The following is an 11,938-nucleotide window of genomic DNA, read 5'->3' as shown; positions in this document are numbered from 1 at the left end:
AACGTAACCTATCATTTCTATCTATATTGAAACATCTGCCAGTTTCAGTACGTAAATGATGTGAAAAACATCTAAACTACGCGAGTGCTACTCTAACCTTTTTAATGTAAATCACATTTAAATACAAGAATACAAGAATAAAACGTAGATCTGCTGCCATTTTGAAGTAAACGGTACCAATTCTGTTCATGAATAATTTTAAGCCGACACAAATTCAGTTAAAAACTAGGTAGGAGAATTAACAGTTTGCTGTTCCCAAACAAAATCGAAACCCAAACTGCACAACAGATCTAGACTTTCGACGCATAACTCTATTATGATCTAAAGCCATTACCATCATGTGATAACATTTTGGGGGGATGACGAGATTCAGATATAGTTAGTAGCTTTAACCAATACTTTATTACCCTTTCATAAGCTAAGATATATAGGGGAAGCCGCCCACCTTCACCACGAGCTGTATTATTACTTGTACAGATCTTAACGCCTAAACTAAACCAAGCCAATGTGTGTACAGATTCAAGATAATCATTCTGGCAGAATCCCCAGACCTCAGCACCATACAGCAGAATAGGAGCTATTTTCATATCAAATATCTTAAAGTATAATTCATGAGATATATTGCCTAGTGTACTCATTGTTTAAGAATATCAAATAAGAATTGCCAGCACTGGAACAGTGACTTGACCAAGACAACCCGCTTGTGAATGTTACACCTAGATACCTATATGAAGTTCAACTCATAGTAAACGTATAAGCTTATGTTAGTGAATGCTTATTCCACCCCGAAGTAAAGAAGTAAGCTTGTTGTGTGTTTGATTTTAAAGTAAAAGTGAAGATGTCAGCTCATGATGCTTTTTATATTTAAAGACCGACTCAAATTAATGAGTATGATATCAACCTTGCATTCATAGATTCAAATGCCAATTCATAGGAATACTTTCAAGTATCCCCCCCTCCCCAACTAACTGACACGACACGAGAAACAGAAATATGTATGTGTAATTAACTTGTAGACGTTAATGCCCCTTCCTTTAACCTATCTTACAAACGTGATTGTAAACAGGAAACATTTGTCTGACAGGTCGTGTTAGAATTCAAAACGGGATGTCCTCTCCTTGAAAGGGAGTGTAATCGGAGGTAAATAAATTTAACATTCATACATTAGAAGTGTATGCTTACACATACGCATATGTTAAGTGAGTGAGTGAGTTTACGCTGCTTTTATCAATATTCCAACAATATCACGACGGGGGACACCAGAAATGAGCTTCACTTATTGCACCCATGTGGGGAATCAAACCCGGGTGTTCGGCGTGAGGAGCGAACGCTTTAACCACTAGGCTACCCGACAGACTCCACATACGCATATGTACACTGACACTCTCATATGTATATACAGACATGTATGCACACGATACACAGGAATAGACACGCGGATACACGGGAACAGACACACGAATACACAAGAACAGACACACGATACAAAGGAACAGATACACGATAATACAGCAACAGACACACGAGTACACAAGAATAGACACACGATAACAGGAGCAGACACAGGGATACACAGAAACAGACACACAGATGCAAAGCAACGAATACACATCTACAGACGCACGAATACACAGAAATAGACACACGGATACACAGGAAAAGACACGTGAATGGACATCAACAGACACACGAATACACAGGAACAGACACACGAATACACAGGCACAAACTATCATGTACAACAAACGTGCTCATGCGCACAGTCACAAAAACACAGATAGATAAACAGACATCAGAGATATACTTTCAAGCATAATAATACTAAGAATTACAATAAAGTGCTTGTGTATCCCACATATCCACGTAACTAGTACATGCATAAGGCGCTGTAGTGTTACCTTGATCAAGGAATGTCTATTTTTTCTGGCATTCTTTTAACCAACTCAACAATCGATCGATCGATCCAGGCACGTCTCGATTACCATCCCGACACCATAGTCAGTCCGCCCACGTTTCCGCTATATACACGCATACATGTATGTTGGTACGAGGGTCGGTCCAAAAGTAGTCGATCGAACTGTTTTCTCGATGCCCATTGTTTGAAAAGTTTCCGTTTTGTTTCGAAGGAATCATTAGCAAAGCCATGTTCAATTTTTTACGTATGGGGTAATGTGGTTAACAAGACATTAGTCCTCACAACCCTTTGGTGTATAATATTTCTAAATATTGCAGAAAATGAAAAACCATCTGTCATTTGATACACTTTCATATCTAGGTATGATTCTAGCGCACTTGCGTCTATCTAAACAGACAAATGTTTCTTGCATATACTGTTTACAGAAGTTTGAGGTGCATTTACTAAAGACTTTGCTTATTTTTGTTTTGTTATTGGAGGGGGTGGCAAGACAGAACGTCAATCAAAAAGGTTAACGTAAGACTGGACAATAGAAAAACAGTTTGTTTGAGGTTGACAGACAGTATGTATACAGATAACACATAAAACCAGCTGTATTTGTACTTTTGTATGTACGAAGCGGCGTATCCTGTACGTGTGTACGCTTCCCTCCCTCTAGCACTCTCTCTTCCTCTCTCTCTCTGCCTCTCTTTCTGTGTCTGTCTCCCTCTCAAACTAGCTCTCTCTTCCTCTCTGTCTTTCTCCCCTCTTTCACTCTCACATACTCATTCTCTCACACTCGCTCTGTCTTGTTTTCTCACTCTGTCTCCGTCTCTCTCCCCCTCTCTGCTCTCTCTTTGTCTATCTCTCTCCCACCCACTCTCTCCCTCTCCCTTCCTCTCTCTCCTCTCATTTTTTTCTCTCGTCCTCTCACTCTCACTCCCTGTCTTTGTCTCACACTGTAACTCGCTCTCCCCTTCTCCCTCACCCTCTCTTCCTCTTTCTCTCACTCACAACTCCGCTGTCTCTCGCACTCTCTCTGACTCGTTCTCTCTCTCTCTCTCTCTCTCTGTTAACGACTGAAAGGACGCACTGTACCTGTCCTCTCTATAATTTACAAGCGCGTGACAATTTCTTCCCCGATTATTCTGGATTAAAAGACGCTCCAGCAGGCATATTAATACGCTGCTCTAACATAAGGGATAAACAATCTTCGCTGAAGTAACGATCCACGGACGGGCAGACCCGCAGTTGTTAAAAGATGGGCACATAACACACACTCATAAAGTCCAACTTACATAAACAATGTTTTGTATAAAGACTTGTTTGAATAGGTAAACCGGGAGATCGGCTGAGGATTTACATCACGAAACACTATTCACCAAGCTGAGTCAATAGTCAGCCAATTAGAGCGGACTTCCGAAACAGGAGAAAGCCTGACAGATCAATATATATATAATTAATTGCGATCTGAAAAAAGAACGAGATAATGAGCATGATGATTGTGGGTGTTTTGCAACATATAGTACGATATTTATTGAACGACTTTTGACACATGTTCATTAATATTTGTACTGCCTAAGCGCAATCGTTATTAAGTTACATACGGAACTTTATAACACAAGGTCCTGAAAAAACATTAAAGGCAGAATGCACGTGCTAGGTGTGACAATTGTTTCGAGTGGTAAATAATAACAGGTGAAACGTCAGTCAAGAATTTGCCACAAAAATGCCACAATCAAATCCCACCATCCCCAGCACCGCAGGAAGTGTTGATGATGGGTCCTAGTCTGCATATTTGCGTCATTTCAACGATGGCCAAAAGAGCATATCGAGGTTATAGGATCTGCACACCCGCTTGAATTCAACCGGAGATCGTCCTGAACATGTAACTCCAACAGTCACCAGTCCTGTACAAGATCGCTACATCCGGGTCTTTCGTCTACGCATTTGACGTGCTACTGCCTTCGAGTTCTGGGAATTTGACCTGAGAACTTGACCCTGTAGTAATGCATTTTTATTGACGATGAGTATCAATGAAGCATTCCCGTTGAAGTATTCGAAAACGCGTGGACATCCTGGTTTATTGATTACAACATGGAGGAGGAAGAGGGCGTGTCGAGTAACCTTTTTGCACCATCCTGTCTTTTACATGGTTGACAGATTCAGTTAAGGAGATCTGACTTGGTGATGGTTCTCGAGAATTCTGACAACAAATCGGCACATCAACCAAATCCTTCAACCACCAACTGTACCCACGGCTGGACAGCGTTCTATTTTTCAAACTTCGGCCACTACACATGTCGTGCAACAGTATTCCAGTTTTAAATGATGTCACAGTCTGTGTAATAATAGAAGCTATCATAAATGAAAGAGCATAGATGCGCAGACTTCATTAGCGGTTAGCCAAGGCTACTGAGTGTGTTTTCCAACCAGCTTATTCCATTAGAACCGACATATGTATTGAGAACTTCATGTAAACGTACATCGTTTAATTTGTACTTATAAATATCTTTTGAGGTGACTGAATGCCCAAGCGGTATATTACGTACACCATAAAGATATAGGTACTTTGTATCAAGTACAAGAATCTAAACTGGAGGGCAAAAGAAAGTATAGGTACACTTTCACAACCCATAAAACAAAGATAAACGAAAATAGTTCAGTTTATATTATTTTATCGGATTCAGTGATGTTTAATGATATTCTCAACATAAAACAGAAAACTTTTATGTTTGCATTTATGCCATAATGGCCCAGTAAACACACAAGGGTTGAATTAGCACATTTTGTTAAAATGTGGAACAGGTCTCCGAAGTCTAATTTGTCTGTCCAAGTGGTCCCATAAGTGTTCAATAGGATTCATATCCGGTGAGCAGGCAGGCAAGGGTAAAACATGAACGTTGTTTTGCTGCAGAAAGTTGAGCGTTACTCTTGCAGTGTGAGGTCTCGCATTATCATGTTGGAAAATAATGCCCTGTGGTTGAGTTTGTAAAAATGGCAGTACAACGGGCTGAAGAACTTCTTGAATATACCGATGAGCATTCAGGTTTCCATTTATTATGACCAAAGGTGTTTTGATCTCCCCACAAATGTCACCCCATACCATGACACCACCACCACCGTAAGGATGAACTTCCCGGATGCATGGACGTGCTAGCCGCTCACCACGACGTCTGTATACACGTTCTCTACCATCATTGCGATACAAGCTGAAACGACTTTCATCTGTGAACAGAACCCTTCTCCAGTTACGGACTTGCCATCTGTATACTCGTCGTGCCCACTGAAGTCTGTTACGCCGATGCTGAGGGGTTAATGTCATGCCACGGAAGGGCCGGTACGCACGAATTCATGCTGCACGCAGTCTCCTTGACACTGTGCGTCGACTAATGCGGTGACCAAGTGCTGTTTCTGCTGTTGCTGTTGCTGTCACAAATCTGTTTCTGAGATGAATTGTCCGAATATAGCGATCTTCTTGGGGCGTTGTTATACGTGGTCTGCCACTACGGGGCCTGTCTCGAGTTGTACCAGTCTGCCGGTGACGTTGTAGAAGTCTGGACACTGTCAGGGGTGAGCAATGGAAAGTACTTGCAATTTGCACATGAGTTGCTCCCATCTGTGCCATTCCAACAGCTCGCTCTCTTTCTTCCTGGGTCAGTTGCTGTGATATTGCAGCATCGGAGAAGTCAATTTATACTGAACTCCTGCACGAGCATTTCATGAAATTGGACTTCTGTACATGTTTTACCATTTTCCTGAATTTTTCCAGAATAACGACCATAAGTTGCGTTTTGGCAATAGAAACCATAAATGGGAACTTAGGCAGTCATTATTATACAAACTGTCATCACATTTTGTCACAAATGTACAAAATGTAATATTATTAAAAACCTATACTTTCTTTTGCCCGCCAGTTTATTAGATTAAGACCGCCGCCATATAGCAAGTTAGTATGGTTTATATAGGAATTTGTTTGTTTATTGTTTGGTGCGTTAAACAGCAAACAAACAAACAAATTCCTGTATAAACAATACTAACTTGTTGTTGTTTTCAAGTTCGAAAACTAAATCTATTTTACCACATATACCACATAAGTAGGACATAATCTAATTTCTGGTGTGTAAATAACAACATACCGTTTGTCCTAAAACATTCTAACACTCCAATAGCTATCAGGTTTAGAATATACTTTATAATAATTATTGGTGAAGTCAGTTTGTGTCAGTGTTATAATTCTCCTTGATGTCCACTAATAAGTTATCATATGTAAATTTATGTATTGAGATCTGGTTTGCTCGTTGATATTGAGTGCTTTCAAAATAGGATTTTGCTACAATATTGGGTTTAATTTCTGAAAAATCACCCTCTGAAATGCTTGGGACGTTGAACTTTAATTGTCTGTTGGGGAGTTGGGGAGGTATGGTAACCTAGGTTTAAAGTGTTCGATAATGACGACGAAAACCCGGGCTGCCCACATGGTACAATAACTGAAACAAATATCTGTCTTCCGTCTTGATATTGTTGGAATATAGCTAAACGCGGCGCTAAACTCTATTCACTAACTCATACGTACAACATTTCTCGCAGTTGGTTTTGCTGAACCCTGACAAATATTTGACTGATGGCCACAGTGACATTTTGAGCGTTTGAAAAATATGTTCTAAGTCAACGCAGAAGTGTCATGAAACGTAATTGAAAGAGTGTGATGCATGTTCTCCGAATTACTTTTATTAAGCCCGTACAAAAGCACAAGAATGATCGTATCTATGTATGGTGTGCAGTTAGTTGTGACAGGAAAGTTGCACGACTTTGCTGAGTGAGTGAGTGAGTGAGTTTGGTTTTTCGCAGCTTTTAGCAATATCTCAGCAACATCAAGGCGGGGGACACCAGAAATGGGCTTCACGCATTGTACCCATGTGGGGATTCGAACCCGTGGCTTCGGCGTGACGAGCCGATGCTTTAACCACTAGGCTACCCCACAGCCCCGCACGACTTTGCTGCGCCGATAGTCTAATTCTAAATACGTTAACACGATTGATGTATTACTTTTACATCTCCTCAGAAAAAAAGAGAAATCATAGTAAATATACGAATGAGAAAAAAGTGTTGGACAAAGGTAGAACATGTATGGATATTCTATTGTTTCTGTTTCATGAACTCAGTTATCGAGTTCATGTAAACGTTTACTTTTTCACAATGAAACTAACCATATGTTTTCACTGAGAGATAAAACACGCCGTCATGACTACCACACAATGGGTAAAAAGTACACATTTCCTCAGCCAATAATACCGATAATGTGTCCTTATTGGGTTCAGTGACATGGCGTCCATTGTGGCACAACATGTAACGCCCAGATGGCATTTGTATTGCTGCACTTGTAACTGATAACTCAGTCGTCGATATTACAGTGAAGACGGTCGCAACTCTTAAGAGTTGTAGGGAGGGGGCAATGACCTTTGACAAATAACCGGGTCCACATGACTTTATGCCAAACTACAGTCGCCGACAGTCGCCAACATCATACAGACAGTAAGCGGTAAACATAACAACCAGCTTTGTGCAGAGAACCCTGATATGGATGTTCTGTATCATAAAGACAGAACACGGCATGCATTACTACCAGCTTTCGAAGCTTCAGCACCACTGGACGGCTTGATCCCTCGATTCGTCTTCTCAGAGTATATATGGGACTCAATCGCTGCACAGCTGGATCGAAGAACACCCAGTTCTTCCACTATGACAAGGCTTTCATCAGGCACTAATTCAGAAATGGTACCGACTTTCACCGCTGCCAGACGATTGATGTGGGGCATATTTATCCTGTTATTTGTCCGAATATTGAACACCCAGTTATTTCATATCTGGGTCTTGACGTCATATGTAAGAGCCGTTAACATCCGGGGTGGGATTGGTCTTCAGGAACGCATGCTCGTCGTTTCAGACGACTAAAAGGGTTGGGTGGTTTGGATCCCAGACTTGGTTGACACATGCCACCGTATCCCATCTGCGTGGATCGATGCTCATGCAGTTGACCATTAGGTTATTTGGCCCAGACTCGAGTATTTACAGATTGAATATTGCCGTTTGCGGCTTAAAAATAAAATCATTCACTCATTGAACACACTTCAGGTGATGAGCTAACTTTAAAATGAAGCTGTTCTGTTACTGATTTTTGAGGGGTGGGGATGGGAGGTAGGGATGGGGGTGGGAGGTAGGGATGGGGGTGGGAGGACATCTGATGTTTCAGTCACATACATAATGTTCATAACTAGTTTTGCCCCTCACAGAAAGCGGAAATTGTTGAAAGTGTTGTCAAGTCTGGATGTTCATAGACAAATTGGGGGATACTGCGATAGAGGAAGAAAAAGATGCAAACATTAATTGCTGTTATGATAGGTATGACAAGCAGAAAATGCCCACAATATATATTACGATTTATTGACAGCATTTATCGATTCCAGTCGCTATCATAAGGTTACAGTGTCGTATTTGTTCCCCGCTCTGAACGTGTCAATATTCCGCCAAATGTTGGGTTGAATAAATCAAGATATTGATATTCATTGAAACTATACCCGTTCATCCTTATCGAAACACGACAATCATCGTCAGCGTGTGTTATCACATACCGTGCATCACGTGTATTAGACATGAGGACCAGACAACACCCCAGAGTTTATTAACAACTGATCTTTATTGACACATAGCACGGATTGGCTCACATATGAGCCATATTGTTCAGCATGAAGAAACGTTTTGTGAATCAATACCGTCCAACGTAACAACGTTGATCAAGTGTAATCAAGCACAAGGAACAGAAAAAAATTGCAATATGGTTTCAGAATTTGAACACAGTAGAGTGACTAGTATTCAAATGCTATCACAGATAGCATTTTGATACATGTAGAGTGTAAGGAAATGTGAATAGCAACACTAATAGCTGCAGTTTTAACTGGTCATCGAACACAGAAATGTGTCATATTCGTCATGTGTTAAAATCGGCAATATCAGCTTGGTTCAGTTGATCTTCTTGAAACATGGCATCTATCAGTGAATGCGTTTTGTTCATTTCCACTTTCCATGACAGGAAATCTTCAGAGATATCATCAGGTATATCTTGCCTTTTATGAACTCCTCAAACAATTTAAGGTAAGAGTTAGTGAGTAAGTTTAGTTTTACGCCGCACTCAGCAATATTCCAGCTATATGGCTATATGTAAGTAATTGAGTCTGGACCAGACAGTCCAGAGACCAACAGCATCGATCTCTGTAAATGGGAACCGATGACATGGGTCAACCAAGTCAGCGAGCCTGACCACCTGGTCCCGTTTGTCGCCTATTATGACAAACATAGTTGCCTTTTATGGTAAGCATGAGTTGCTGAAGGCCTATTCTACCCGGACCTTCACGAGTCTCTTGTGTTTCTAGATTTGAAACTGACACCTAGTAAAAAATTATTCGATTATATTCGAGCGTTTGTTTCGTTTGCTGATTTAACTCCGCACTCAGCAATACATCCGCTAGACGGCGCCAGTCCTATTCTCAGGATGAAATAGGATCATGTTTCGTTGCATTTATTAAAGTTAATATGTTACGCGGGAAAACACGGATCGGATGTTTGGCATTGTTGTGTACAACTGGAAGTGATACAAAGATAATAAATATTTATAACCTCAAGCTATTTCACACATTTTATTTTCCGATGTCAAGTAAAACGCCCTACTGTTGCGTGAGGATACATTTGTCTCGGGTTATATCCTCTAGACATTTTATCGGTGTTTAGGGATGGATCGTCATGAGATATCTGCAATAAATGTGACTATGTATCATGGAAACCGAACAATCAGCTCGAAACTCGAATTACGGTTTATCTTTCCCAAAGGCTATTAACTGTTGTCCTGGGGAATCTATAACATTGGTTCCCTCAGGAATATGACGTTATTCTCCGTAGCTGGTTATGATTAAGCATTCTTATTTCCACATACTGTGTAAACATTTTGCTAGTCACATGTATCATGCAAATAGGGCTAAACAATGCTACTGGCACGTCTTCTAGCTATTTCTTTTAGCAAGTCCACATGGGCAATTCCATACAAACCTCGGTAATACCACAAGCATTATTAATTCAAAATATAACAAAGGTACCACAGAAGTTTCGATGGTATGGTGTGTTTAATCAACCATGTCGTAGTTACTCTGAAAATGGTAATAGAGCAAAACCAATAGAAGCTTCAGAAACCAAACACAGAAACTTCCAGTAATTATTTACAATTCATTTGTTCAGTCAGAAACAAAATTTGAATTCAACATAGATCCCTGAGACAACGCAGCGGTAGTCAAAGGTGGGATATCAATCAATATAAAAAAGCGATAACATACACTTGAAAACCAAGCATGAGAAAAGAACAGCCATGTTGACACAATTGATTAAAGTCTCTGAGAGAGTATGATTTTCAAAAAGTCTGACCCGCGGCAGATACAAACACATAGATATTATTCAATCGTCTATCTGAGCTTATTTGTTTGGTTACAGACGAGGTACAAGAATCAATAGAATCAGTAAAATCAGAAATGTCAGAGAAAATTGAAGTTTATCACCATCGATCACAATGTGTTTCAACATGGCAGGGAGATCACGGAATTACTTGACGAATGTTATTGAAACTCTTGGACAGTCTGGTTCGATCCTATCGATCTCCTTGAAATCAATCCAGTACTCGACGATATGATTGGTCTGCAGCATGACAAAATACTTCTTCTGCTTAAAATGAAACTTATCTATGAAACGTAGATATCAAATGGATCTCGATTTTGTTTACATTTCGGTTATTACGCCACGTCTTTCATGCAAGACATTAAGACAACAAAGGATTACAAAGACAAGTCATGCATAGTGCAAGGACCTTATGAGTGAGTGAGTGAGTGAGTGAGTGAGTATGGTTTAGCAATATTCCGTCAACACAGGGGGCACCAGAAACGGATTTCACACATTGTACCCACGTGGGGAATCGAACCCGGGTCTACGGCGTGACGAGAAAACGCTTTAGCCACTATGCTATCCCACCGCCCCACAAGGACCATATGAATGTTGAAATGCATAGATGACATCAACTAGAGGCGTACTTAAATGGCAGTGGTATCCTGGCACAAAACATTTTGTTATATAACGGGAACACAAAATTAGAAAATACAAGAATATATTATTATAGAATAGTTTGTAAACTGAACACGTGTCAACAATGATCTAGCATCAAATTTTACAAATCCATTCGAAAAAATCCATTCGAAACCTTTAAAATACGTTACCAGTTTGAAGATCAAAACGTACCTCTAAATGCCATATTTTACTATTTCACATAAACCTCCAAACAAAAGAAAGTTACCACTTTTAAAGTAATTGTATTAAAAACACACTGATTCAGGTTTGAACCCAATTAGAAAACATTCGCCAAAACGCAACATAGCTATAACAACGCAGCTGTATGAAAACTTCAAACGAATCTTACATTTTCCAAAACATGAAACACGCAGCTGTGGAACATTGGACCAGACGAACGTGCATGATTACCGTTAGACAGATCAAGCATGCGGGAACTACCTCCAATTTACCTTAGACTTAAGCAAACGTAACGAGGCAGGGTGTTTAGCATGGCCAATATGGGGGCTTCGCATCGTCAGCTTGAAAAGAACTTCCTCGGCAGCTAGACCACCACCAGCAAATTGATAAACAGCTGCCAGCAAAACAAGACCGCTCAAGTTCGGGAAAACCAAAAGTCACGAGTCCGGGAGGCGAGAGTACATCCGGGAGATCTGTCTCCGGAACAGATTCGTGACAAGGAGACACTACATGAAACAATATTAACGAACAAGATAGGAAGGATCGATATCAATTATGTTCCAATGAGGTGCACTACAATGGTTCTAGCATCAAATTTTACATCATAGCTTGATATCGAAATGTCTTCTTACAAAACGAGATAAGTAAATATTATAAACTGTAGCTACTGGACAGAATATGTAACAATATATTCTGGGAATGCCA

Source organism: Haliotis asinina, chromosome 11 (assembly GCF_037392515.1).
Source record: "Haliotis asinina isolate JCU_RB_2024 chromosome 11, JCU_Hal_asi_v2, whole genome shotgun sequence".
Classification (NCBI taxonomy): Eukaryota; Metazoa; Mollusca; class Gastropoda; order Lepetellida; family Haliotidae; genus Haliotis; species Haliotis asinina.
The sequence above is the reverse complement of the archived record's forward strand: the minus strand, read 5'-3'. Positions refer to the sequence as shown.